Below are 26,601 nucleotides of genomic sequence, written 5' to 3' on the forward strand. Positions count from 1 at the left end.
CAAGCCCCTGAAGCATTCAAGCTGATTTCTTGCAGCAGCTTGGCACTGTAACAGCTCCAGAGCTGCTCTGTAAGGCAAGTAAAAGGGTGTGGGCCCTGCAGCACTACCTGTAGTTTGCATTGTGCATCGGAAGGCACAAAGTAAGCAGACAGGAGGAGAAGTCAGGATAGTGCACAAGGGTATAGAAGGGAGGGGCTCAAGAAAAAAGAAGTGGAAACAGACAGCAAACTAGGCTGGAGAGAGACCTGAGACAAAGAGATCTGAATTATATGAGAGCCGACTAGGGGAAACACAAATTATGCAATCAAGTTTCCCATATTTGGGGAAATCGCAGGGGCAGCACACCCAGAGTGCAATGGGTGAGCCTTGCCCTGGGAGAAGCAACTTCATGATCATAGTATCTCACCTGGCAGGTAAGTAGGAGTTGGGCTAGAGCTGGGGAGGGTCGCTGCTCGGGCACCCCCCTGTCAAGTGAAGGAGATCCAACTGAGGCAGCACAAGGGAACTCTTGAAAGAAGAACAAGGCTAGAGGAAGATCTGAGACAAAGAAATCTGACTTTTACCAGAGCTGACCAGAGGAAAGCACAAACACAGTCCCCCACTACCACAAATAATGCAGTTGAGTTTCCCACATTTGGGGAAATCACAGAGGTCAGCATACCCAGAACGCAATAAATGAACCTAACCCTGGGAGAACAATCTTCATGACCATGGTATCTCCTATGCAAAATAAGTATGATTTGGGATAGGGCTGGGGAGGGCCGCTGCTCAGGCACATCTCTGTCAAGTAAAGGAGATTCAACTGAGGCAGCACAAGGGAACTCTCATCTGGGGACAACAACTGCAGGGAGAACACATATTTTCAGATGAACATGGGAGGGCAGAAGGCTGCCTAATACTGAAGCACCCCCAAACAACAAACCAAATGCAACAACTAGTGCAAGCATTCCTGGGGGAAGGCCTGCCGCAGATGGATTTGCATATGGTGATGTCATCCAAGCAGTGGGTCAAAGTTGGCTTCAACCCTCGTCTGCATATGAAAAGAGAAAAGGGGCATGCAGGGCATGGCGGCCTTTTGCGGCGCTTGGCTGACCCCTAGTTTGCATTAAACACCTCCACCCTCCGTCGGTGTGGGGCTCATGTTGGCTATGCCCCAGCCCCTGAAGCATTCAAGCTGATTTCTTGCTGCAGCTGGGCACTGTAACAGCTCCAGAGCTGCTCTGTAAGGCAAGTAAAAGGGTGTGGGCCCTGCAGCACTACCTGTAGTTTGCATTGTGCGTTGGAAGGCACAAAGTAAGCAGACAGGAGAAGTCTGGAGAGTGCACAAGGGCATAGAAGGCAGCGGCTCAAGAAAAGAGAAGTGGAAACAGACAGCAAACTAGGCTGGAGAGAGACCTGAGACAAAGAGATCTGAATTATACGAGAGCCGACCAGGGGAAACACAAATTATGCAGTCAAGTTTCCCACAGGAGTATATAGGATACGACCCAGTGGTACCTGACGACATAGATACTAACAGCTATTTAATAACATTACGCTAGAAAGTGATTATTAGCAACATATATATCTATATAAACAACCCCGCCAGGGTTGTGCCTTCAAAAATAATCACACACGGACACGCTTTTTAAACCTTTTTTTCACATCTCTTTATTCTTCTTATGCACATGTATGTTAGTTCTGTGATTTTAACCTTTATGTTTCACTGCAGTTTGGGATAATAATATTAATATTTATCCAATTTTAATACATACTTAATAAAGGTTATATTTTATGATTCATTCATTCTGTCCAGTGCGTCAACAGTGCAGATTTCTTCTTGTTTTTTCTCCCAAATTCTATAACAATGACAGTAAATGTTGTTTCTTTTCAAACAGAACTTTCTTGACCATGCTTCTTGCTTGAAAGATCTGGGAGCACATGGAAAACAGTACAAACCATGCAGTATCACAAGAGCCTTTATTTGATATTTCATGAAGATAGAGCAGAATTGAGGACACGTCAACTATTTCTGCCGAAGGTGGTTCATCTTTCCACATGGTGCCTTTGGCCACTGACACCTTCGTTGAGTCAAAGTCTCTGGCTGTGGTCAGAACTTTGAAAATTTATGTCACCAGAACGGTTCAGATTAGGAAAACAGAGGCTCTGTTTGTCCTGTATGCTCCCAACAGGATTGGGTGTCCTGCTTCCATGTAGACAATTATGCGCTGGATCTGTGGTAAGATTCAGCATGCTCATTCCACGGCAGGATTGCCGTTACTGAATTAGGTGAAGACCCATTCTACTAGAAAGGTGGGTTCATCCTGGGCAGCTGGTCGGGGAGTCTCGGCATTGCAACTTTGCCGAGCAGCTATTTAGTAAACACTTTTGCTAAGTTTTACAAGTTTTAGAGTAAAGGAGATTCAACTGAGGCAGCACAAGGGAACTCTCATCTGGGGACAACAACTGCAGTGAGAACACATATTTTCAGATGAACATGGGAGGGCAGAAGGCTGCCTAATACTGAAGCACCCCCAAACAACAAACCAAATGCAACAACTAGTACAAGCATTCCTGGGGGAAGGTCTGCAGAAGACGGATATGCATATAGTGATGTCATCCAAGCAGTGGGCCAAAGTTGGCTTCAACCCTCGTCTGCATATGAAAAGAAAAAAGGGGTGTGCAGGGCATGGCGGCCTTTTGCGGCGCTTGGATGACCCCTAGTTCGCATTAAACACCTCCACCCTCCTTCGGTGTGGGGCTCATGTTGGCTATGCCCCAGCCCCTGAAGCATTCAAGCTGATTTCTTGCAGCAGCTGGGCACTGTAACAGCTCCAGAGCTGCTCTGTAAAGCAAGTAAAAGGGTGTGGGCCCTGCAGCACTACCTGTAGTTTGCATTGTGCGTTGGAAGGCACAAAGTAAGCAGATGGGAGAAGTCAGGATAGTGCACAAGGGTATAGAAGGGAGGGGCTCAAGAAAAAAGAAGTGGAAACAGACAGCAAACTAGGCTGGAGAGAGACCTGAGACAAAGAGATCTGAATTATATGAGAGCCGACCAGGGGAAACACAAATTATGCAGTCAAGTTTCCCACATTTGGGGAAATCGCAGGGGCAGCACACCCAGAGTGCAATGGGTGAGCCTTGCCCTGGGAGAAGCATCTTCATGATCATAGTATCTCACCTGGCAGGTAAGTAGGAGTTGGGCTAGAGCTGGGGAGGGTCGCTGCTCGGGCACCCCCCTGTCAAGTGAAGGAGATCCAACTGAGGCAGCACAAGGGAACTCTCGAAAGAAGAACAAGGCTAGAGGAAGATCTGAGACAAAGAAATCTGACTTTTACCAGAGCTGACCAGAGGAAAGCACAAACACAGTCCCCCACTACCACAAATAATGCAGTTGAGTTTCCCACATTTGGGGAAATCACAGGGGTCAGCATACCCAGAATGCAATGAATGAACCTAACCCTGGGAGAACAATCTTCATGACCATGGTATCTCCTATGCAAAATAAGTATGATTTGGGATAGGGCTGGGGAGGGCCGCTGCTCAGGCACATCTCTGTCAAGTAAAGGAGATTCAACTGAGGCAGCACAAGGGAACTCTCATCTGGGGACAACAACTGCAGGGAGAACACATATTTTCAGATGAACATGGGAGGGCAGAAGGCTGCCTAATACTGAAGCACCCCCAAACAACAAACCAAATGCAACAACTAGTGCAAGCATTCCTGGGGGAAGGCCTGCAGCAGATGGATTTGAATATGGTGATGTCATCCAAGCAGTGGGTCAAAGTTGGCTTCAACCCTCGTCTGCATATGAAAAGAATAAAGGGGTGTGCAGGGCATGGCGGCCTTTTGCGGCGCTTGGATGACCCCTAGTTCGCATTAAACACCTCCACCCTCCTTCGGTGTGGGGCTCATGTTGGCTATGCCCCAGCCCCTGAAGCATTCAAGCTGATTTCTTGCAGCAGCTGGGCACTGTAACAGCTCCAGAGCTGCTCTGTAAAGCAAGTAAAAGGGTGTGGGCCCTGCAGCACTACCTGTAGTTTGTATTGTGCGTTGGAAGGCACAAAGTAAGCAGACGGGAGAAGTCAGGATAGTGCACAAGGGTATAGAAGGGAGGGGCTCAAGAAAAAAGAAGTGGAAACAGACAGCAAACTAGGCTGGAGAGAGACCTGAGACAAAGAGATCTGAATTATATGAGAGCCGACCAGGGGAAACACAAATTATGCAGTCAAGTTTCCCACATTTGGGGAAATCGCAGGGGCAGCACACCCAGAGTGCAATGGGTGAGCCTTGCCCTGGGAGAAGCATCTTCATGATCATAGTATCTCACCTGGCAGGTAAGTAGGAGTTGGGCTAGAGCTGGGGAGGGTCGCTGCTCGGGCACCCCCCTGTCAAGTGAAGGAGATCCAACTGAGGCAGCACAAGGGAACTCTCGAAAGAAGAACAAGGCTAGAGGAAGATCTGAGACAAAGAAATCTGACTTTTACCAGAGCTGACCAGAGGAAAGCACAAACACAGTCCCCCACTACCACAAATAATGCAGTTGAGTTTCCCACATTTGGGGAAATCACAGGGGTCAGCATACCCAGAATGCAATGAATTAACCTAACCCTGGGAGAACAATCTTCATGACCATGGTATCTCCTATGCAAAATAAGTATGATTTGGGATAGGGCTGGGGAGGGCCGCTGCTCAGGCACATCTCTGTCAAGTAAAGGAGATTCAACTGAGGCAGCACAAGGGAACTCTCATCTGGGGACAACAACTGCAGGGAGAACACATATTTTCAGATGAACATGGGAGGGCAGAAGGCTGCCTAATACTGAAGCACCCCCAAACAACAAACCAAATGCAACAACTAGTGCAAGCATTCCTGGGGGAAGGCCTGCCGCAGATGGATTTGCATATGGTGATGTCATCCAAGCAGTGGGTCAAAGTTGGTTCAAACACCTTTGCAAAGTTCTATAAGTTTGATACCCTGGCTGAGGAGGACCTCCTGTTTGCTCAATCGGTGCTGCAAAGTCATCCGCACTCTCCTGCCCGTTTGGGAGCTTTGGTATAATCCCCATGGTCCTTACGGAGTCCCCAGCATCCTCTAGGACGTAAGAGAAAATAAGATTTTAAACCTACCGGTAAATCTTTTTCTCGTAGTCCGTAGAGGATGCTGGGTGCCCGTCCCAAGTGCGGTCTACTTCTGCAAGACTTGTATATAGTTATTGCTTACATAAGGGTTATATGTTAGTTTTCATCGGTCTTGGACTGATGCTATGTTGTTTTCATACTGTTAACTGGGTAGTATATCACAAGTTATACGGTGTGATTGGTGTGGCTGGTATGAATCTTGACCTTGGATTAACAAAAATCCTTTCCTCGTACTGTCCGTCTCCTCTGGGCACAGTTTCTCTAACTGAGGTATGGAGGAGGGGCATAGAGGGAGGAGCCAGTGCACACCCAGATCTAAAGTCTTTCTTAAAGTGCCCATGTCTGCTGCGGAGCCCGTCTATCCCCCATGGTCCTTACGGAGTCCCCATCATCCTCTACGGACTACGAGAAAAAAAAATTACCGGTAGGTTTAAAATGTTATTTTTTTCTCTGCAACCCACTGCTAAATTGTGCTTCCTAGCTGTTTTTTATAAAATCACTTAATTAAATCTAACTCTGATTACGTCAGAGAAGGCCAGGTACCCTACACCATAAGAGGGGGTTTGAAATTTTGACTTGTCTACTTAAAGATCACCAAAATCTGATGACAAGGTCAATTACATCCCTGGGTGGGATTGAACCACCAACCTTTTGGTTAATAGCCCATGTAAGTGCAAGAAATCCTGAAGCACTCACTCATCATGGGAAAGTACCAATGTGTTTCTTACAAAAATTCTCCAGATTATTGACTTTTTAAAGTTTTTCTAGGAAACGTTCTAGATGAATGCTTATTAGCCTTTGTCAGTATTGACTTTCGCAAGGTGTCTCTGTGGCGCAATCGGTTAGCATGTTTGGCTATTAACCAAAAGGTTGGTGGTTCAATCCCACTCAGGGATGTAATTGACCTTGTAATCAGATTTTGGTGATCTTTAAGTAGACAAGTCAAAATTTCAAAAACCCCCCTTATGGTGTAGGGTACCTGGCCTTCTCTGATGTAATCAGAGTTAGATTTGATTAAGTGATTTTATAAAAAAACAGCTAGGAAGCACAATTTAGCAGTGAGTTGCAGAGAAAAAAAATTATGCTGGCAGAAAAGTCCAATTGAGTGATTAAACAGCTCTTCATTTTCTGATTTTATGTTTATGCTAACAAATTTGCTCTCTGAAAAGTGTCCACAAAGCCAAGTCTCTGATTAACACCTTTGTAGGAATGGTTTTTCACCTATTACTGAATTAAACTTGCTTCATTGGAAAGGCATCAAAGATGCATCCTCATTTCAATGTCTACTGAAATAATACAGGTTGACACCAGGAAACGTCACTGCTTCCTTGCTGCTTCCTCATGGGGAAGTCTGTTTAATGTGAAAACAAGGTGATATCTAATCAGCACACAGGTAAGGAATTAAGAAAATCTTTCTTTATGGGTGAAGATGTTTCTCACAAATTGTTGTCCCAATGCATCATTGAAATTCAAGATGGAAGATGATTTTCATATATCACTTGTACATTTTGCATTGCTCTTCTGGTGACAATGTAGTTTGTTTTTGTCAATTACCATTTCAGTAATAGGGTAAAGAAAATTAAGTGGATTTTTTAAAGAAAACAATGCTGTCAATATACTATTAAAACAAATTAAAATGATAAAAGTTATTGTACTTTAAGTAAAAATAAAAGTGCCAAAATATCAATCCCAGTTTTTGATTACTTTAATTATAAAAAAAAAAATGCACATAGCAGAGGATAGTTTCGATCAATCGACCTCTGGGTTATGGGCCCAGCATGCTTCCATTGCACTACTCTGCTGCTCATGGAAGTGTCAGAGATCCTGAAGACTAAATTGATTAAAGGCCTTAAAGTACTGGACTATAAGGAAAGACTTACTAGGCTGAATATTTATACACTAGAAAAGAGGTGCCTAAGAGGAGATATTATTAATATCTTCAAATATGTAAAGATACATAACAAAGAGTTATCAGAGGAATTATTTATTAAAAGAACACGTGGTCACTCGCTGCGACTGGAGGAAAGTTCAGAACGCAATGGAGGAAAGGTTTCTTCACTGTTAGGGCAATCAGGATGTGGAATTCCCTGCCAGGGAAGGTGGTAATGGCGGACTCTGTAATTGGATTTAAAAAAGGAATGGATACATTTCTGAATGAAAAAGCTATCCAAGGTTATAATACTTAAAATATCAACATGGTTAATCCGGGGGTAACATGAGTTATAGTAGCTAACTAGTCATAAAACATTATTCAGCAAGTATGTAGAATCATCACAACTTAAAACAGGTTGAACACGATGGGCAATTTGCCTCTATTCAACCTCAAAAACTATGTTACTATATTACTATGTTATTGTAGTATACAGAACACCACAATGCAATGAGCAGTGATAGTGAGCACTGATGAGGATACTAGAACTGACACTGAGCAGCAAGATGCAGCACTGGACTATTAGTAATGTACTGTATTATGCTGAGCAACACAATGCAGCACAAGACAATGAACAGTGATACTGAGCACTGATGAGGATACTACTGAGAACTGACACTGAGCAGGAGAGACACACTACTAGTATTACTGAGCAGCAATAAGTAACCACTGATACTGAGCACTGATATTGAGATTTCCACTGAGAGAACATAGCCACGTCCTCTCCGCTCTCTCTTCAATGCACGAGTAAAAATGGCAGCAACGCGCAGCTCTTTATATGGAATCCGAATCTCGCGAGAATCCGACAGCGGGATGATGACATTTTCCCTTGTTCAGGTTTTCCGAGTCAGGCGGGAACAACCGAGCCTGCCTCGGACCAGTGTAAACCACGTGGAGTTCGTGGGGAATTCGGTTCTCAGAGAACCGAACCCGCTCCTCTCTACCTTATACCCTATCAATTTTTTTATTTTCAATCTAAGCCCCTGCAGTTTTCTGTAAGCATCTGCTTCGCTATGATGATCAACAAGTCACAAGGGCAAACACTCAGGGTTTGAGGCGTAGATCTTAGGACCAGCTGCTACAAGCATGGCAGAGGTGTCACTATCACTGGTGACACCCAGAGAGGTGGCGAGGGAGATTGTAATGCAGTGCGCGCAGATAAGCAGTGCAATGGTAAAAAGGAGGCATGGTTTCATAGGTAGGGGCGTGGCCTGGTGGCCTGAATCTACATTTTGTTGCTCCGGGTGTCCCGGGGGTTGGGGGCTGCACCCGGGGACTAGTGTGTGAGCGGTGCTGGCTCCTGCAAAGTGACAGGGCATGGCCACCCAGCATGACGCCTCCCTTCTTGACCATGCTGTAATTGCAGTCGCACTGCAGTTCAGCGTGATCATAAAAAATGGTGTAGGCTCCTGCTGGTGCAGACTGTATGTGCGCGCAGGAAGCCGCCACCATTTTTGTGATCACAGCGGCTGAATGTGATGTCATACAGTCGCTGTGACCACGCCCCCTGTGTCTCCTCCGTTGCAGACCCCATTTTGAAGCCTTGCCCCCGCACCGCTCCATCCCTGACTTGGAAATGGAGTGTTGCTGACCCACCTCTCCCCCCCTTCCCCGCCCCGATTGACAGGCAGAGGCGATCACATTCTCTGCGGGGTGCCGCAGAAAATGCAGGCACATGCGTATGCTCTTAGCAATTTTTGCAGTTGGATCGCTTATTGTGATTGCAATCCAACCTGAATCAGGCCCTATTACCTATCACAATGCGCTGCGGGCAGTACAAAATTGGGTTAATATAGGAGAAAAACCCCCAGACCTGTGCTCCTTAACTGTACCTGGTGGCTAGTGGAGCGGCTGCCCAGTAATCAGTGTCCACCGCAGTGCGCACACGGCCCACCCCCTACGGCCTCGCTCCCCTTCAGCAGCGGCCTCGTGATCCGGAAGGGTGGTGTGTGTGTGACTGACCTTAGGATGAAACCGGAGCCTCCGCTGCAGTGACCCAGCAACCAGGGCACGGGAGTATACAGCGCCGCTGGGAGTGATGAAGCTGCAGTAAAGATGTCTATTAGACCTAGCCTGCTGCAGCCCTTGTAGATTCTCATAAAACAAGTTCTTCTTTTCTTGTCAAAATTAATAGCTAAGAATAGGCTGCCTGAGGCAGGCCCCTGTTAATTGGCCTGCTACTGAAGGCACCAACTACAAACTGAGCTCCCTGTTCATGGAAGCGGGGTTATAGAGGAGAATGCACTGAGCTTCTTGGGAACAGTCAAAAGCTTTGAGCCGGTTGGTGCCTCAGATCAAGATCCTACTCTACACCCCAATGTGAATCCTTGTGGAGTCCAGTGTACCCCACAGAAGAAATTAATGTGTCACACCCATTGGCAGCAACCTTAGAATAGCTGCTGACGGGCACAATTGAGAAAGGAAGGGGGGGGGGGACATTTGAATCCAGCACATAGATGCAATTCAAATATGTAATTCGTACCTTCCTATTTTAAAATATAATGGATGAACCTCACCCTGTGAGAACAATCTTCATGATCAAGAGATCTCATATGCAAAATAAATATGAGTTGGGATAGGGCTGGGGAGGGCTGCTCGGGCAGCACCTCCCCCGTCAAGTTAAGGAGATTCAACTGAGGAAGCACAAGGGAACTCTCGTCTGGGGACAACAACTGCAGGGAGACCACATCTTTTCAGATGAACATGGGAGGGTGGAAGGCTGCCTAATACTGAAGCACCATATGCAACAACTAGTACAAGCATTCCTGGGGGAAGGTCTGCAGCAGACGGATTTGCATACGGTGATGTTATCCAAGCAGTGGGCCAAAGTTGACTGGAACCCTCATCTGCATATGAAAAGAGAAAAGGGGCATGCAGGGCATGGCGGCCTTTTGCAGTGCTTGGATGACCCCTAGTTCACATTAAACACCCCCACCCTCCTTTGGTGTGGGGCTCATGTTGGCCATGCCCCATCCCCTAGAGCATTCAAGCTGATTTCTTGCAGCAGCTGGGCACTGTAACAGCTCCAGAGCTGTTCTGTAAGGCAAGTAAAAGGGTGTGGGCCCTGCAGCACCACCTGTAGTTCGCATTGTGCGTTGGAAGGCACAAAGTAAGCAGACGGGAGGAGAAGTCAGGATAGTGCGCAAGGGCATTCTTTTCTCTTAATCCGTAGAGGATGCTGGGGTCACATTAAGAACCATGGGGTATAGACGGGATCCGCAAGAGACATGGGCACTTTAAGACTTTCAAAGGGTGTGAACTGGCTCCTCCCTCTATGCCCCTCCTCCAGACTCCAGTTATAGGAACTGTGCCCAGGGAGACGGACATTTCGAGGAAAGGATTTATTGTTAAACTAAGGTGAGCATCTTACCAGCTCACACCTTAAACATGCCGCAGAACGTGGCATTCAACAGAACACAAGCCAACGGCATGAACAATTGCAGCAAAAAGCTGACCAGAACCATAACACAACATGTGTATAACCACAAGTAATAACTGCAGACACAGTATGGACTGGGACGGGTGCCCAGCATCCTCTACAGACTAAGAGAAAAGGATTTACCGGTAGGTATTAAAATCCTATTTTCTCATACGACCTAGAGGATGCTGGGGTCACATTAAGAACCATGGGGTTATACCAAAGCTCTTGAACGGGTGGGAGAGTGCGTACGACTCTGCAGCACCGAATGACCCAACTTAAGGTTATCATCAGCCAAGGTATCAAACTTGTAAAACTTAGCAAAAGTGTTTACTAAATAGCTGCTCGGCAAAGTTGCAATGCCGAGACTCCCCGACCAGCTGCCAAGGATGAACCCACCTTTCTAGTAGAATGGGTCTTCACCTACTTCAGTAACGGCAATCCTGCCATGGAACGAGCATGCTGAATCTTACCACAGATCCAGCGCATAATGGTCTGCATGGAAGCAGGACACCAAATCCTGTTGGGAGCATACAGGACAAACAGAGCCTCTGTTTTCCTAATCTGAACCGTTCTGGTGACATACATTTTCAAAGTTCTGACCACAGCCAGAGACTTTGACTCAACGAAGGTGTCAGTGGCCAAAGGCACCATGTGGAAAGATGAACCACCTTCGGCAGAAATTGTTGACGTGTCCTCAATTCTGCTCTATCTTCATGAAAGATCAAATAAAGGCTCTTGTGATACTGCATGGTTTGTACTGTTTTCCATGTGCTCCCAGACCTTTAAGCAAGTAGCATGGTCAAGAAAGTTCTGTTTGAAAAGAAACAACATTTACTGTCATTGTTATGCAAATAAACTTACATTAAAGCTAACAAGAAAGCACACTCGTTCTGTCTTTAAACTGATAAAAGAAACCCCAATAATATGGGGCATGCAAAAATTGAGATAAAACTCAGTTTTGCTCCTCTCCACGGAAATCTTTAATAAAAGGCGAAATATTTGTTAGTTCTGAAGAGAAACCAGAGCATGACCAAGATTCCACCTGTCGCCTGAGTGCCATGCCAGCAGTTCTCATTCAGCTGAAAGTGAGCACCCAATTTGAATGAAAGAAAGCAGATTTCTCACCAGGCTTCCCCTTGCTATAAACATGGTTTGTACTCTTTTCCATGTGCTCCCAGATCTTTCAAGCAATTAGTGTGGTCAAGAAAGTTCTGTTTGAAAAGAAACAAACATTTACTGTCATTTCTATGCAAATGAGCTTACATTAAAGCACACTCGTTCTATCTTTAAACCGATAAAATAAAACCCCAATAAGATGGGGCATGCAAAAATTGAGATAAAACTCAGTTTTGCTCCTCTCCACGGAAATCTTTAGTAAAAGGCGAAAGATTTGTTCGTTCTGAAGAGAAACCAGAACATGACCAAGATTCCACCTGTCGCCTGAGTGCCATGCCAGCAGTCCTCATTCAGCTCAAAGTGAGCACCCAATTTGAAAGAAAGAAAGCAGATTTCTCACCAGGCTTCCCCTTGCTATAAACATGGTTTGTACTCTTTTCCATGTGCTCCCAGATCTTTCAAGCAATTAGTATAGTCAAGAAAGTTCTGTTTGAAAAGAAACAAACATTTACTGTCATTTCTATGCAAATGAGCTTACATTAAAGCACACTCGTTCTATCTTTAAACCGATAAAAGAAACCCCAATAAGACGGAGCATGCAAAAATTGAGATAAAACTCAGTTTTGCTCCTCTCCACGGAAATCTTTAGTAAAAGGCGAAAGATCTGTTCGTTTTGAAGAGAAACCAGAGCATGACCAAGATTCCACCTGTCGCCTGAGTGCCATGCCAGCAATCCTCATTCAGCTCAAAGTGAGCACCCAATTTGAAAGAAAGAAAGCAGATTTCTCACCAGGCTTCCCCTTGCTATAAACATGGTTTGTACTCTTTTCCATGTGCTCCCAGATCTTTCAAGCAATTAGTGTGGTCAAGAAAGTTCTGTTTGAAAAGAAACAAACATTTACTGTCATTTCTATGCAAATGAGCTTACATTAAAGCACACTCGTTCTATCTTTAAACCGATAAAATAAAATCCCAATAAGATGGGGCATGCAAAAATTGAGATAAAACTCAGTTTTGCTCCTCTCCACGGAAATCTTTAGTAAAAGGCGAAAGATTTGTTCGTTCTGAAGAGAAACCAGAACATGACCAAGATTCCACCTGTCGCCTGAGTGCCATGCCAGCAGTCCTCATTCAGCTCAAAGTGAGCACCCAATTTGAAAGAAAGAAAGCAGATTTCTCACCAGGCTTCCCCTTGCTATAAACATGGTTTGTACTCTTTTCCATGTGCTCCCAGATCTTTCAAGCATTTAGTATAGTCAAGAAAGTTCTGTTTGAAAAGAAACAAACATTTACTGTCATTTCTATGCAAATGAGCTTACATTAAAGCACACTCGTTCTATCTTTAAACCGATAAAAGAAACCCCAATAAGACGGAGCATGCAAAAATTGAGATAAAACTCAGTTTTGCTCCTCTCCACGGAAATCTTTAGTAAAAGGCGAAAGATCTGTTCGTTTTGAAGAGAAACCAGAGTATGACTAAGATTCCACCTGTCGCCTGAGTGCCATGCCAGCAGTCCTCATTCAGCGCAAAGTGAGCACCCAATTTGAAAGAAAGAAAGCAGATTTCTCACCAGGCTTCCCCTTGCTATAAGCATGGTTTGTACTCTTTTCCATGTGCTCCCAGATCTTTCAAGCAATTAGAATGGTCAAGAAAGTTCTGCTTGAAAAGAAACAGACATTTATAGTCATTGTTATGCAAATAAACTTACATTAAAGCTAACAAGAAACTGATAAAAGAAACCCCAATAATATGGGGCATGCAAAAATTGAGATAAAACTCAGTTTTGCTCCTCTCCACAGAAATCTTTAATAAATGGCGAAAGATTTGTTCGTTCTGAAGAGAAACCAGAGCATGACCAAGATTCCACCTGTCGCCTAAATGCTGTGCCAGCAGTCCTCATTCAGATCAAAGTGAGCGCCCAACTTGAAAGTAAGCAGATTTCTCACCTGGCTTCTCCTTGCTATAAGCATGGTTTGTACTGTATTCCATGTGCTCCCAGATCTTTCAAGCAAGTAGCATGGTCAAGAAAGTTCTGTTTGAAAAGAAACAAACATTTACTGTCATTTCTATGCAAATGAGCTTACATTAAAGCACACTCATTCTATCTTTAAACCGATAAAAGAAACCCCAAAAAGATGGGGCATGCAAAAATTGAGATAAAACTCGGTTTTGCTCCTCTCCACGGAAATCTTTAATAAAAGGTGAAAGATTTGTTCGTTCTGAAGAGAAACCAGAGCATGACCAAGATTTTTATCTGAAAATATGTGTTCTCCCTGCAGTTGTTGTCCCCAGATGAGAGTTCCCTTGTGCTGCCTCAGTTGAATCTCCTTTACTTGACAGAGATGTGCCTGAGCAGCGGCCCTCCCCAGCCCTATCCCAAATCATACTTATTTTGCATAGGAGATACCATGGTCATGAAGATTGTTCTCCCAGGGTGAGGTTCATTCATTGCATTCTGGGTATGCTGACCCCTGTGATTTTCCCAAATGTGGGAAACTCGCTTTTATACCCTTGTGCACTATCCTGACTTCTCCTCCTGTCTGCTTACTTTGTGCCTTCCAATGCACAATGCAAACTACAGGTAGTGCTGCAGGGCCCACACCCTTTTACTTGCCTTACAGAGCAGCTCTGGAGCTGATACAGTGCCAAGCTGCTGCAAGAAATCAGCTTGAATGCTTCAGGGGATGGGGCATGGCCAACATGAGCCCCACACCGAAGGAGGGTGGGGGTGTTTAATGCGAACTAAGGGTCATCCAAGCGCCGCAAAAGGCCGCCATGCCCTGCATACCCCTTTTCTCTTTTCATATGCAGATGAGGGTTCCAGCCAACTTTGGCCCACTGCTTGGATGACATCACCGTATGCAAATCCGTCTTCTGCAGAACTTCCCCCAGGAATGCTTGCACTAGTTGTTGCATTTGGTTTGTTGTTTGGGGGTGCTTCAGTATTAGGCAGCCTTCTGCCCTCCCATGTTCATCTGAAAATATGTGTTCTCCCTGCAGTTGTTGTCCCCAGATGAGAGTTCCCTTGTGCTGCCTCAGTTGAATCTCCTTTACTTGACAGAGATGTGCATGAGCAGCGGCCCTCCCCAGCCCTATCCCAAATCATACTTATTTTGCATAGGAGATACCATGGTCATGAAGATTGTTCTCCCAGGGTGAGGTTCATTCATTGCATTTTGGGTATGCTGACCCCTGTGATTTACCCAAATGTGGGAAACTCGACTGCATTATTTGTGGTAGTGGGGGACTGTGTTTGTGCTTTCCTCTGGTCAGCTCTGTTAAAACTCAGATTTCTTTGTCTCAGATTTTCCTCTAGCCTTGTTCTTCTTTCGAGAGTTCCCTTGTGCTGCCTCAGGTGGATCTCCTTCACTTGACAGGGGGGTGCCCGAGCAGCGACCCTCCCCAGCTCTAGCCCAACTCCTACTTACCTGCCAGGTGAGATACTATGATCAGGAAGGTGCTTCTCCCAGGGCAAGGCTCACCCATTGCACTCTGGGTGTGCTGCTCCTACGATTTCCCCAAATGTGGGACACTTGACTGCATAATTTGTGTTTCCTCTGGTCGGCTCTCGTATAATTCAGATCTCTTTGTCTCAGGTCTTTCTCCAGCCTAGTTTGCTGTCTGTTTCCACTTCTTTTATCTTGAGCCCCTCCCTTCTATACCCTTGTGCACTATCCTGACTTCTCCTCCCGTCTGCTTACTTTGTGCCTTCCAATGCACAATGCAAACTACAGGTAGTGCTGCAGGGCCCACACAATCTTTTACTTGCCTTAAAGAGCAGCTCTGGTGCTGTTACAGTGCCCAGCTGCTGCAAGAAATCAGCTTGAATGCTTCAGGGGATGGGGCATGGCCAACATGAGCCCCACACCAAAGGTGGGTGGGGGTGTTTAATGCGAACTAGGGGTAATCCAAGCACCGCAAAAGGCCGCCATGCCCTGCACGCCCCTTTTCTCTTTTCATATGCAGATGAGGGTTGAAGCCAACTTTGACCCACTGCTTGGATGACATCACCATATGCAAATCCATCTGCTGCAGGCCTTGCCCCAGGAATGCTTGCACTAGTTGTTGCATTTGGTTTGTTGTTTGGGGGTGCTTCAGTATTAGGCAGCCTTCTGCCCTCCCATGTTCATCTGAAAATATGTGTTCTCCCTGCAGTTGTTGTCCCCAGATGAGAGTTCCCTTGTGCTGCCTCAGTTGAATCTCCTTTACTTGACAGAGATGTGCCCTCCCAGCGGCCCTCCCAGCCCTATCCCAAATCATACTTATTTTGCATAGGAGACACCATGGTCATGAAGATTGTTCACCCAGGGTGAGGTTCATTCATTGCATTCTGGGTATGCTGACCCCTGTGATTTCCCCAAATGTGGGAAACTCGCCTGCATTTTTTGTGGTAGTGGGGGACTGTGTTTGTGTTTTCCTCTGGTCAGCTCTGGTAAAAGTCAGATTTCTTTGTCTCATATATTCCTCTAGCCTTGTTCTTCTTTCGAGAGTTCCCTTGTGCTGCCTCAGTTGGATCTCCTTCACTTGACAGGGGGGTGCCCGAGCAGTGACCCTCCCCAGCTCTAGCCCAACTCCTACTTACCTGCCAGGTGAGATACTATGATCATGAAGGTGCTTCTCCCAGGGCAAGGCTCACCCATTGCACTCTGGGTGTGCTGCTCCTGTGATTTCCCCAAATGTGGGAAACTTGATTGCATAATTTGTGTTTCCCCTGGTCGGCTCTCGTATAATTCAGATCTCTTTGTCTCAGGTCTCTCTCCAGCCTAGTTTGCTGTCTGTTTCCACTTCTCTTTTCTGGAGCCACTCCCTTCTATGCCCTTGCGCACTATCCTGACTTCTCCCGTCTGCTTACTTTGTGCCTTCCAACGCACAATGCGAACTACAGGTAGTGCTGCAGGGCCCACACCCTTTTAGTTGCCTTACAGAGCAGCTCTGGAGCTGTTACAGTGCCCAGCTGCTGCAAGAAATCAGCTTGAATGCTTCAGGGGCTGGGGCATAGCCAACATGAGCCCCACACCAAAGGAGGGTGGGGGTGTTTAATGCGAACTAGGGGTCATCCAAGCACCGCAAAAGGCCGCCATGCCCTGCATGCCCCTTTTCTCTTTTCATATGCAGATGAGGGTTCCAGCCAACTTTGGCCCACTGCTTGGATGACATCACCGTATGCAAATCCGTCTGCTGCAGACCTTCCCCCAGGAATGCTTGTACTAGTTGTTGCATATGGTTTGATATTTGATGGTGCTTCAGTATTAGGCAGCCTTCCGCCCTCCCATGTTCATCTGAAAAGATGTGGTCTCCCTGCAGTTGTTGTCCCCAGACGAGAGTTCCCTTGTGCTTCCTCAGTTGAATCTCCTTAACTTGATGGGGGAGGGGCTGCCCGAGCAGCCACCCTCCCCAGCCCTATCCCAACTCATACTTATTTTGCATATGAGATCTCTTGATCATGAAGATTGTTCTCACAGGGTGAAGTTCATCCATTATATTTTAAAATAGGAAGGTACAAATTACATATTTGAATTGCATCTATGTGCTGGATTCAAATGTCCCCCCCCCCCTTCCTTTCTCAATTGTGCCCATCAGCAGCTATTCTAAGGTTGCTGCCAATGGGTGTGACACATTAATTTCTTCTGTGGGGTACACAGGACTCCACAAGGATTCACATTGGGGTGTAGAGTAGGATCTTGATCTGAGGCACCAACCGACTCAAAGCTTTTGACTGTTCCCAAGATGCTCAGCGCATCCTCCTCTATAACCCCGCTTCCATGAACAGGGAGCTCAGTTTGTAGTTGGTGCCTTCAGTAGCAGGCCACTTAACAGGGGCCTGCCTCAGGAAGCCAATTCTTAGCTATTCATTTTGACAAGAAAAGAAGAACTTGTTTTATGAGAATCTACAAGGGCTGCAGCAGGCTAGGTCTAATAGACATCTTTACTGCAGCTTCATCACTCCCAGCGGCACTGTATACTCCCGTGCCCTGGTTGCTGGGTCACTGCAGCGGAGGCTCCGGTTTCTTCCTAAGGTCAGTCACACACACACCGCCCTTCCGGATCACGAGGCCGCTGATGAAGGGGAGCGTGGCCGTAGGGGGTGGACCGTGTGCGCACTGGCGTGGACACTGATTACTGGGCAGCCGCTCCACTAGCCACCAGGTACAGTTAAGGAGCACAGGTCTGGGGGTTTTTCTCCTATATTAAACCAATTTTGTACTGCCCGCAGCGCATTGTGATAGGTAATAGGGCCTGATTCAGGTTGGATTGCAATCACAATAAGTGATCCAACTGCAAAAATTGCTAAGAGCATACGCATGTGCCTGCATTTTCTGCGGCACCCCGCAGAGAATGCGATCGCCTCTGCCTGTCAATCGGGGCAGAGGGGGAGAGGGGGGTCAGCAACACTCCATTTCCAAGTCAGGGATGGAGCGGTGCGGGGGCAAGGCTTCAAAATGGGGTCTGCAATGGAGGAGACACAGGGGGCGTGGTCACAGCAGCTGTATGACATCACATTCAGCCGCTGTGATCACAAAAATGGTGGCGGCTTCCTGCGCGCACATACAGTCTGCACCAGCAGGAGGCTACACCATTTTTTATGATCACGCTGAACTGCAGTGCGACTGCAATTACAGCATGGTCAAGAAGGGAGGCGTCATGCTGGGTGGCCATAAGAGATGAGCGGGTTCGGTTCCTCGGAATCCGAACCCGCCCGAACTTCACCCTTTTTTGCTCGGGTCCGAGCAGACTCGGATCCTCTCGCCTTGCTCGGTTAACCCGAGCGCGCCCGAACGTCATCATCCCGCTGTCGGATTCTCACGAGACTTGGATTCTATATAAGGAGCCGCGCGTCGCCGCCATTTTCACACGTGCATTGAGATTGATAGGGAGAGGACGTGGCTGGCGTCCTCTCCGTTTAGATTAGAAGATAGAGACGAGTGACATTTGATTTACTACTAATTTGGGGAGCAGTTGAACTTGTCAGGAGTACTCAGTAGTGCAGAGTTTTGCTGATAGTGACCACCAGTTTTATTATTTATAATCCGTTCTCTGCCTGAAAAAAAACGATACACATACCATATCTGTGCTCAGCCTCAGTGTGCTGCATGATATATCATCTATGTATATCTGACTGTGCTGAGTGCTCACTGCTCACACAGCTTAATTGTGGGGGAGACTGGGGAGCAGTTATAGCAGGAGTACAGTGCACACTTTTGCTGCCAGTGTGACCACCAGTATATTGTCTGCCTGAAAAAGTTAAACACTCCTGTGGTGTTTTTTTTTTATTCTATAAATGCATTCTGCTGACAGTGTCCAGCAGGTCCGTCATACATATATTATATAAATATTTACCTGCAGTAGTGTTATATTTTTTTTTTCATCTTTATCATCTCTATATTAGCAGACGCAGTACGGTAGTCCACGGCTGTGGCTATCTCTGTGTCGTCAGTGCTCGTCCATAATTGTATACCTACCTACCTGTGGTGGGTTTTTTTTTTCTATCTTCTTCATACTAGTAGTTTAGGAGTCTACTGACAGTGTCCACCAGGTCCATCATTATATTATATACCTACAGTAGTAATATATTTATTATATTATCTATACTAGCAGACGCAGTACGGTAGTCCACGGCTGTGGCTATCTCTGTGTCGTCAGTGCTCGTCCATAATTGTATACCTACCTACCTGTGGTGGGTTTTTTTTTTTATCTTCTTCATACTAGTAGTTTAGCAGTCTGCTGACAGTGTCCACCAGGTCCGTCATTATATTATATACCTACAGTAGTAATATATTTATTATATTATCTATACTAGCAGATGCAGTACGGTAGTCCACGGCTGTACCTACCTCTGTGTCGTCAGTGCTCGTCCATAATTGTATACCTACCTGTGGTGGGGTTTTTTTTTCTATCTTCTTCATACTAGTAGTTTAGGAGTCTGCTGACAGTGTCCACCAGGTCCGTCATTATATTATATACCTACAGTAGTAATATATTTAGTATATTATCTATACTAGCAGACGCAGTACGGTAGTCCACGGCTGTACCTACCTCTGTGTCGTCACTCGTCCATAATTGTATACCTAACTGTGGTGGTTTTTTTTTTCTATCTTCTTCATACTAGTAGTTTAGCAGTCTGCTGACAGTGTCCACCAGGTCCGTCATTATATTATATATACCTACAGTAGTTATATATATTTTTTTTTATATCATTAATTATCATCTCTATACTAGCAGACGCAGTACGGTAGGCCACGGCTGTGGCTATCTCTGTGTCGTCAGTGCTCGTCCATAATTGTATACCTACCTACCTGTGGTGGAAGTTTTTTTCTATCTTCTTCATACTAGTAGTTTAGCAGTCTGCTGACAGTGTCCACCAGGTCCGTCATTATATTATATATACCTACAGTAGTTATATATATATTTTTTTTATATCATTAATTATCATCTCTATACTAGCAGACGCAGTACGGTAGTCCACGGCTGTAGCTACCTCTGTGTCGTCAGTCACTCGTCATCCATAAGTATACTAGTATCCATCCATCTCCATTGTTTACCTGAGGTGCCTTTTAGTTGTGCCTATTAAAATATGGAGAACAAAAATGTTGAGGTTCCAAAAATAGGGAAAGATCAAGATCCACTTCCACCTCGTGCTGAAGCTGCTGCCACTAGTCATGGCCGAGACGATGAAATTCCATCAACGTCGTCTGCCAAGGCCGATGCCCAATGTCATAGTACAGAGCATGTAAAATCCAAAACACAAAAGATCAGTAAAAAATGACTCAAAAATCTAAATAAAAATCGTCGGAGGAGAAGCGTAAACTTGCCAATATGCCATTTACCACACGGAGTGGCAAGGAACGGCTGAGGCCCTGGCCTATCTTCATGGCTAGTGGTTCAGCTTCACATGAGGATGGAAGCACTCAGCCTCTCGCTAGAAAAATGAAAAGACTTAAGCTGGCAAAAGCACAGCAAAGAACTGTGCGTTCTTCAAAATCACAAATCCACAAGGAGAGTCCAATTGTGTCGGTTGCGATGCCTGACCTTCCCAACACTGGACGTGAAGAGCATGCACCTTCCACCATTTGCACGCCCCCTGCAAGTGCTGGAAGGAGCACCCGCAGTCCAGTTCCTGATAGTCAGATTGAAGATGTCAGTGTTGAAGTACACCAGGATGAGGAGAATATGGGTGTTGCTGGCGCTGGGGAGGAAATTGACAAGGAGGATTCTGATGGTGAGGTGGTTTGTTTAAGTCAGGCACCCGGCGAGACACCTGTTGTCCGTGGGAGGAATATGGCCATTGACATGCCTGGTGAAAATACCAAAAAAATCAGCTCTTCGGTGTGGAAGTATTTCAACAGAAATGCGGACAACAGGTGTCAAGCCGTGTGTTGCCTTTGTCAAGCTGTAATAAGTAGGGGTAAGGACGTTAACCACCTCGGAACATCCTCCCTTATACGTCACCTGCAGCGCATTCATCATAAGTCAGTGACAAGTTCAAAAACTTTGGGCGACAGCGGAAGCAGTCCACTGACCAGTAAATCCCTTCCTCTTGTAACCAAGCTCACGCAAACCACCCCACCAACTCCCTCAGTGTCAATTTCCTCCTTCCCCAGGAATGCCAATAGTCCTGCAGGCCATGTCACTGGCAATTCTGACGAGTTCTCTCCTGCCTGGGATTCCTCCGATGCATCCTTGAGTGTAACGCCTACTGCTGCTGGCGCTGCTGTTGTTGCTGCTGGGAGTCGATGGTCATCCCAGAGGGGAAGTCGTAAGACCACTTTTACTACTTCCACCAAGCAATTGACTGTCCAACAGTCCTTTGCGAGGAAGATGAAATATCACAGCAGTCATCCTGCTGCAAAGCGGATAACTGAGGCCTTGGCATCCTGGGCAGTGAGAAACGTGGTTCCGGTATCCATCATTACTTCAGAGCCAACTATAGACTTGATTGAGGTACTGTGTCCCCGGTACCAAATACTATCTAGGTTCCATTTCTCTAGGCAGGCGATACCAAAAATGTACACAGACCTCAGAGAAAGACTCACCAGTGTCCTAAAAAATGCAGTTGTACCCAATGTCCACTTAACCACGGACATGTGGACAAGTGGAGCAGGGCAGACTCAGGACTATATGACTGTGACAGCCCACTGGGTAGATGCATTGACTCCCGCCGCAAGAACAGCAGCGGCGGCACCAGTAGCAGCATCTCGCAAACGCCAACTCTTTCCTAGGCAGGCTACGCTTTGTATCACCGCTTTCCAGAATACGCACACAGATGAAAACCTCTTACGGCAACTGAGGAAGATCATCACAGAATGGCTTACCCCAATTGGACTCTCCTGTGGATTTGTGGCATCGGACAACGCCAGCAATATTGTGCGTGCATTATATCTGGGCAAATTCCAGCACGTCCCATGTTTTGCACATACCTTGAATTTGGTGGTGCAGAATTATTTAAAAAACGACAGGGGCGTGCAAGAGATGCTGTCGGTGGCCACAAGAATTGCGGGACACTTTCGGCGTACAGGCACCACGTACAGAAGACTGGAGCAACACCAAAAACGCCTGAACCTGCCCTGCCATCATCTGAAGCAAGAAGTGGAAACGAGGTGGAATTCAACCCTCTATATGCTTCAGAGGATGGAGGAGCAGCAAAAGGCCATTCAAGCCTATACATCTGACCACGATATAGGAGGTGGAATGCACCTGTCTCAAGCGCAGTGGAGAATGATTTCAACGTTGTGCAAGGTTCTGCAACCTTTTGAACTTGCCACACGTGAAGTCAGTTCAGACACTGCCAGCCTGAGTCAGGTCATTCCCGTCATCAGGCTTTTGCAGAAGAAGCTGGAGACATTGAAGGAGGAGCTAAGACAGAGCGATTCCGCTAGGCATGTGGGACTTGTGGATGGAGCCCTTCATTCGCTTAACCAGGATTCACGGGTGGTCAATCTGTTGAAATCAGAGCACTACATTTTGGCCACCGTGCTCGATCCTAGATTTAAAACCTACGTTGTGTCTCTCTTTCCGGCAGACACAAGTCTGCAGGGGTTCAAAGACCTGCTGGTGAGAAAATTATCAAGTCAAGCGGAACTTGATCGGTCAACAGCTCCTCCTTCACAGTCTCCCGCAATTGGGGGTGCGAGGAAAAGGCTCAGAATTCCGAGCCCAACCGCTGGCGGTGATGCAGGGCAGTCTGGAGCGACTGCTGATGCTGACATCTGGTCCGGACTGAAGGACCTGCCAACGATTACGGACATGTCGTCTACTGTCACTGCATATGATTCTCTCACCATTGAAAGAATGGTGGAGGATTATATGAGTGACCGCATCCAAGTAGGCACGTCAGACAGTCCGTACGTATACTGGCAGGAAAAAGAGGCAATTTGGAGGCCCTTGCACAAACTGGCTTTATTCTACCTAAGTTGCCCTCCCACAAGTGTGTACTCCGAAAGAGTGTTTAGTGCCGCCGCTCACCTTGTCAGCAATCGGCGTACGAGGTTACTTCCAGAAAATGTGGAGAAGATGATGTTCATTAAAATGAATTATAATCAATTGCTCCGTGGAGACATTGACCAGCAGCAATTGCCTCCACAAAGTATACAGGGAGCTGAGATGGTGGATTCCAGTGGGGACGAATTGATAATCTGTGAGGAGGGGGATGTACACGGTGATGAATCGGAGGATGATGATGAGGTGGACATCTTGCCTCTATAGAGCCAGTTTGTGCAAGGAGAGATTTATTGCTTCTTTTTTGGTGGGGGTCCAAACCAACCCGTCATTTCAGTCACAGTCGTGTGGCAGACCCTGTCACTGAAATGATGGGTTGGTTAAAGTGTGCATGTCCTGTTTATACAACATAAGGGTGGGTGGGAGGGCCCAAGGCAATTCCACCTTGCACCTCTTTTTTCTTTTATTTTTCTTTGCGTCATGTGCTGTTTGGGGAGTGTTTTTTGGAAGGGCCATCCTGCGTGACACTGCAGTGCCACTCCTAGATGGGCCAGGTGTTTGTGTCGGCCACTTGGGTCGCTGAGCTTAGTCACACAGCTACCTCATTGCGCCTCTTTTTTTCTTTGCGTCATGTGCTGTTTGGGGAGTGTTTTTTGGAAGGGCCATCCTGCGTGACACTGCAGTGACACTCCTAGATGGGCCAGGTGTTTGTGTCGTCCACTTGGGTCGCTGAGCTTAGTCACACAGCTACCTCATTGCGCCACTTTTTTTCTTTGCGTCATGTGCTGTTTGGGGAGTGTTTTTTGGAAGGGCCATCCTGCGTGACACTGCAGTGCCACTCCTAGATGGGCCAGGTGTTTGTGTCGGCCACTTGGGTCGCTGAGCTTAGTCACACAGCTACCTCATTGCGCCTCTTTTTTTCTTTGCGTCATGTGCTGTTTGGGGAGTGTTTCTGGAAGGGCCATCCTGCGTGACACTGCAGTGCCACTCCTAGATGGGCCAGGTGTTTGTGTCGGCCACTTGGGTCGCTGAGCTTAGTCACACAGCTACCTCATTGCGCCTCTTTTTTTCTTTGCGTCATGTGCTGTTTGGGGAGTGTTTTTTGGAAGGGCCATCCTGCGTGACACTGCAGTGCCACTCCTAGATGGGCCAGGTGTTTGTGTCGGCCACTTGGGTCGCTGAGCTTAGTCACACAGCTACCTCATTGCGCCTCTTTTTTTCTTTGCGTCATGTGCTGTTTGGGGAGTGTTTTTTGGAAGGGCCATCATGCGTGACACTGCAGTGCCACTCCTAGATGGGCCAGGTGTTTGTGTCGGCCACTTGGGTCACTTAGCTTAGTCATCCAGCGACCTCGGTGCAAATTTTAGGACTAAAAATAATATTGTGAGGTGTGAGGTGTTAAGAATAGACTGAAAATTAGTGGAAATTATGGTTATTGAGGTTAATAATACTTTGGGATCAAAATGACTCCCAAATTCTATGATTTAAGCTGTTTTTTAGGGTTTTTTGAAAAAAACACCCGAATCCAAAACACACCCGAATCCGACAAAAAAAATTCGGTGAGGTTTAGCCAAAACGCGTTCGAACCCAAAACACGGCCGCGGAACCGAACCCAAAACCAAAACACAAAACCCGAAAAATTTCCGGTGCACATCTCTAGTGGCCATGCCATGTCACTGTGCAGGAGCCAGCACCGCTCACACACTAGTCCCCGGTGCAGCCCCCAACCCCCGGGACACCCGGAGCAACAAAATGTAGATTCAGGCCACCAGGCCACGCCCCTACCTATGAAACCATGCCTCCTTTTTACCATTGCGCTGCTTATCTGCGCGTACTGCATTACAATCTCCCTCGCCACCTCTCTGGGTGTCACCAGTGATAGTGACACCTCTGCCATGCTTGTAGCAGCTGGTCCTAAGATCTACACCTCAAGCCCTGAGTGTTTGCCCTTGTGACTTGTTGATCATCATAGCAAAGCAGATGCTTACAGAAAACTGCAGGGGCTTAGATTGAAAATAAAAAAAATTGATGGGTATAAGGTAGAGAGGAGCGGGTTCGGTTCTCCGAGAACCGAATTCCCCACGAACCCCACGAACTCCTCCTCCGAGGCAGGCTCGGTTGTTCCCGCCTGACTCGGAAAACCTGAACAAGGGAAAATGTCATCATCCCGCTGTCGGATTCTCGCGAGATTCGGATTCCATATAAAGAGCTGCGCGTTGCCGCCATTTTTACTCGTGCATTGAAGAGAGAGCGGAGAGGACGTGGCTATGTTCTCTCAGTGGAAATCTCAATATCAGTGCTCAGTATCAGTGGATACTTATTGCTGCTCAGTAATACTAGTAGTGTGTCTCTCCTGCTCAGTGTCAGTTCTCAGTAGTATCCTCATCAGTGCTCAGTATCACTGCTCATTGTCTTGTGCTGCATTGTTGTGCTCAGCATACTACAGTACATTACTAATAGTCCAGTGCTGCATCTTGCTGCTCAGTGTCAGTTCTAGTATCCTCATCAGTGCTCACTATCACTGCTCATTGCATTGTGGTGTTCTGTATACTACAGTAACATAGTAATATAGTAACATATAGTAACATAGTTTTTGAGGTTGAATAGAGGCAAATTGCCCATCGTGTTCAACCTGTTTTAAGTTGTGATGATTCTACATACTAGCTGAATAATGTTTTATGACTAGTTAGCTACTACAACTCATGTTACCCCCGGATTAACCATGTTGATATTTTAAGTATTATAACCTTGGATAGCTTTTTCATTCAGAAATGTATCCATTCCTTTTTTAAATCCAATTACAGAGTCCGCCATTACCACCTTCCCTGGCAGGGAATTCCACATCCTGATTGCCCTAACAGTGAAGATCATAGTATCTCACCTGGCAGGTAAGTAGGAGTTGGGCCAGAGCTGTGGAGGATTGCTGCTCGGGCACCCCCTGTCAAATGAAGGAGATCCAACTGAGGCAGCACAAGGGAACTCTCGAAAGAAGAACAAGGCTAGAGGAAGATCTGAGACAAAGAAATCTGACTTTTACCAGAGCTGACCAGAGGAAAGCACAAACACAGTCCCCCACTACCACAAATAATGCAGTCGAGTTTCCCACATTTGGGGAAATCACAGGGGTCAGCATACCCAGAATGCAATGAATGAACCTCACCCTGGGAGAACAATCTTCATGACCATGGTATCGCCTATGCAAAATAAGTATGATTTGGGATAGGGCTGGGGAGGGCCGCTGCTCAGGCACATCTCTGTCAAGTAAAGGAGATTCAACTGAGGCAGCACAAGGGAACTCTCATCTGGGGACAACAACTGCAGGGAGAACACATATTTTCAGATGAACATGGGAGGGCAGAAGGCTGCCTAATACTGAAGCACCCCCAAACAACAAACCAAATGCAACAACTAGTACAAGCATTCCTGGGGGAAGTTCTGCAGAAGACGGATTTGCATACGGTGATGTCATCCAAGCAGTGGGCCAAAGTTGGCTGGATCCCTCATCTGCATATGAAAAGAGAAAAGGGGTATGCAGGGCATGGCGGCCTTTTGCGGCGCTTGGATGACCCTTAGTTCGC

The 26,601-nt window shown here is 46.5% G+C and overlaps 15 non-coding genes and 4 pseudogenes across 15 annotated transcripts; 5 read left to right on the forward strand and 14 right to left on the reverse strand.

The window, feature by feature from the left end:
- Window positions 1–286: 286 nt before the first annotated feature.
- Window positions 287–421, reverse strand: LOC135001991 (U1 spliceosomal RNA; annotated as a pseudogene).
- Window positions 422–573: 152 nt separating this feature from the next.
- Window positions 574–737, reverse strand: LOC135001978 (U1 spliceosomal RNA). Its single transcript, XR_010203281.1, has one exon. It is a non-coding gene; the product is annotated as a U1 spliceosomal RNA (small nuclear RNA).
- Window positions 738–3,033: 2,296 nt separating this feature from the next.
- Window positions 3,034–3,175, reverse strand: LOC135001984 (U1 spliceosomal RNA; annotated as a pseudogene).
- Window positions 3,176–3,327: 152 nt separating this feature from the next.
- On the reverse strand, window positions 3,328–3,491 carry LOC135001985 (U1 spliceosomal RNA). The gene has a single exon (XR_010203287.1). It is a non-coding gene; the product is annotated as a U1 spliceosomal RNA (small nuclear RNA).
- A 692-nt stretch (window positions 3,492–4,183) lies between these two features.
- Window positions 4,184–4,325, reverse strand: LOC135001986 (U1 spliceosomal RNA; annotated as a pseudogene).
- Window positions 4,326–4,477: 152 nt separating this feature from the next.
- Window positions 4,478–4,641, reverse strand: LOC135001997 (U1 spliceosomal RNA). The gene has a single exon (XR_010203292.1). It is a non-coding gene; the product is annotated as a U1 spliceosomal RNA (small nuclear RNA).
- Window positions 4,642–11,385: 6,744 nt separating this feature from the next.
- LOC135002010 (U5 spliceosomal RNA) lies at window positions 11,386–11,501 on the reverse strand. Its single transcript, XR_010203305.1, has one exon. It is a non-coding gene; the product is annotated as a U5 spliceosomal RNA (small nuclear RNA).
- Window positions 11,502–11,776: 275 nt separating this feature from the next.
- On the reverse strand, window positions 11,777–11,892 carry LOC135001996 (U5 spliceosomal RNA). Its single transcript, XR_010203291.1, has one exon. It is a non-coding gene; the product is annotated as a U5 spliceosomal RNA (small nuclear RNA).
- A 274-nt stretch (window positions 11,893–12,166) lies between these two features.
- On the reverse strand, window positions 12,167–12,282 carry LOC135002003 (U5 spliceosomal RNA). Its single transcript, XR_010203299.1, has one exon. It is a non-coding gene; the product is annotated as a U5 spliceosomal RNA (small nuclear RNA).
- Window positions 12,283–12,557: 275 nt separating this feature from the next.
- Window positions 12,558–12,673, reverse strand: LOC135002001 (U5 spliceosomal RNA). Its single transcript, XR_010203297.1, has one exon. It is a non-coding gene; the product is annotated as a U5 spliceosomal RNA (small nuclear RNA).
- Window positions 12,674–12,947: 274 nt separating this feature from the next.
- Window positions 12,948–13,063, reverse strand: LOC135001999 (U5 spliceosomal RNA). Its single transcript, XR_010203295.1, has one exon. It is a non-coding gene; the product is annotated as a U5 spliceosomal RNA (small nuclear RNA).
- Window positions 13,064–13,327: 264 nt separating this feature from the next.
- LOC135002012 (U5 spliceosomal RNA) lies at window positions 13,328–13,443 on the reverse strand. Its single transcript, XR_010203307.1, has one exon. It is a non-coding gene; the product is annotated as a U5 spliceosomal RNA (small nuclear RNA).
- A 270-nt stretch (window positions 13,444–13,713) lies between these two features.
- Window positions 13,714–13,829, reverse strand: LOC135002007 (U5 spliceosomal RNA). The gene has a single exon (XR_010203302.1). It is a non-coding gene; the product is annotated as a U5 spliceosomal RNA (small nuclear RNA).
- Window positions 13,830–13,973: 144 nt separating this feature from the next.
- Window positions 13,974–14,101, forward strand: LOC135001993 (U1 spliceosomal RNA; annotated as a pseudogene).
- A 593-nt stretch (window positions 14,102–14,694) lies between these two features.
- LOC135001974 (U1 spliceosomal RNA) lies at window positions 14,695–14,858 on the forward strand. The gene has a single exon (XR_010203277.1). It is a non-coding gene; the product is annotated as a U1 spliceosomal RNA (small nuclear RNA).
- Window positions 14,859–15,010: 152 nt separating this feature from the next.
- LOC135001982 (U1 spliceosomal RNA) lies at window positions 15,011–15,173 on the forward strand. Its single transcript, XR_010203285.1, has one exon. It is a non-coding gene; the product is annotated as a U1 spliceosomal RNA (small nuclear RNA).
- A 675-nt stretch (window positions 15,174–15,848) lies between these two features.
- LOC135001979 (U1 spliceosomal RNA) lies at window positions 15,849–16,012 on the forward strand. The gene has a single exon (XR_010203282.1). It is a non-coding gene; the product is annotated as a U1 spliceosomal RNA (small nuclear RNA).
- Window positions 16,013–16,164: 152 nt separating this feature from the next.
- On the forward strand, window positions 16,165–16,327 carry LOC135001989 (U1 spliceosomal RNA). The gene has a single exon (XR_010203289.1). It is a non-coding gene; the product is annotated as a U1 spliceosomal RNA (small nuclear RNA).
- A 9,743-nt stretch (window positions 16,328–26,070) lies between these two features.
- On the reverse strand, window positions 26,071–26,234 carry LOC135001975 (U1 spliceosomal RNA). Its single transcript, XR_010203278.1, has one exon. It is a non-coding gene; the product is annotated as a U1 spliceosomal RNA (small nuclear RNA).
- Window positions 26,235–26,601: the final 367 nt, after the last annotated feature.

The sequence above is a fragment of the Pseudophryne corroboree genome, unplaced genomic scaffold, assembly GCF_028390025.1.
Source record: "Pseudophryne corroboree isolate aPseCor3 unplaced genomic scaffold, aPseCor3.hap2 scaffold_1696, whole genome shotgun sequence".
Taxonomy (NCBI): Eukaryota; Metazoa; Chordata; class Amphibia; order Anura; family Myobatrachidae; genus Pseudophryne; species Pseudophryne corroboree.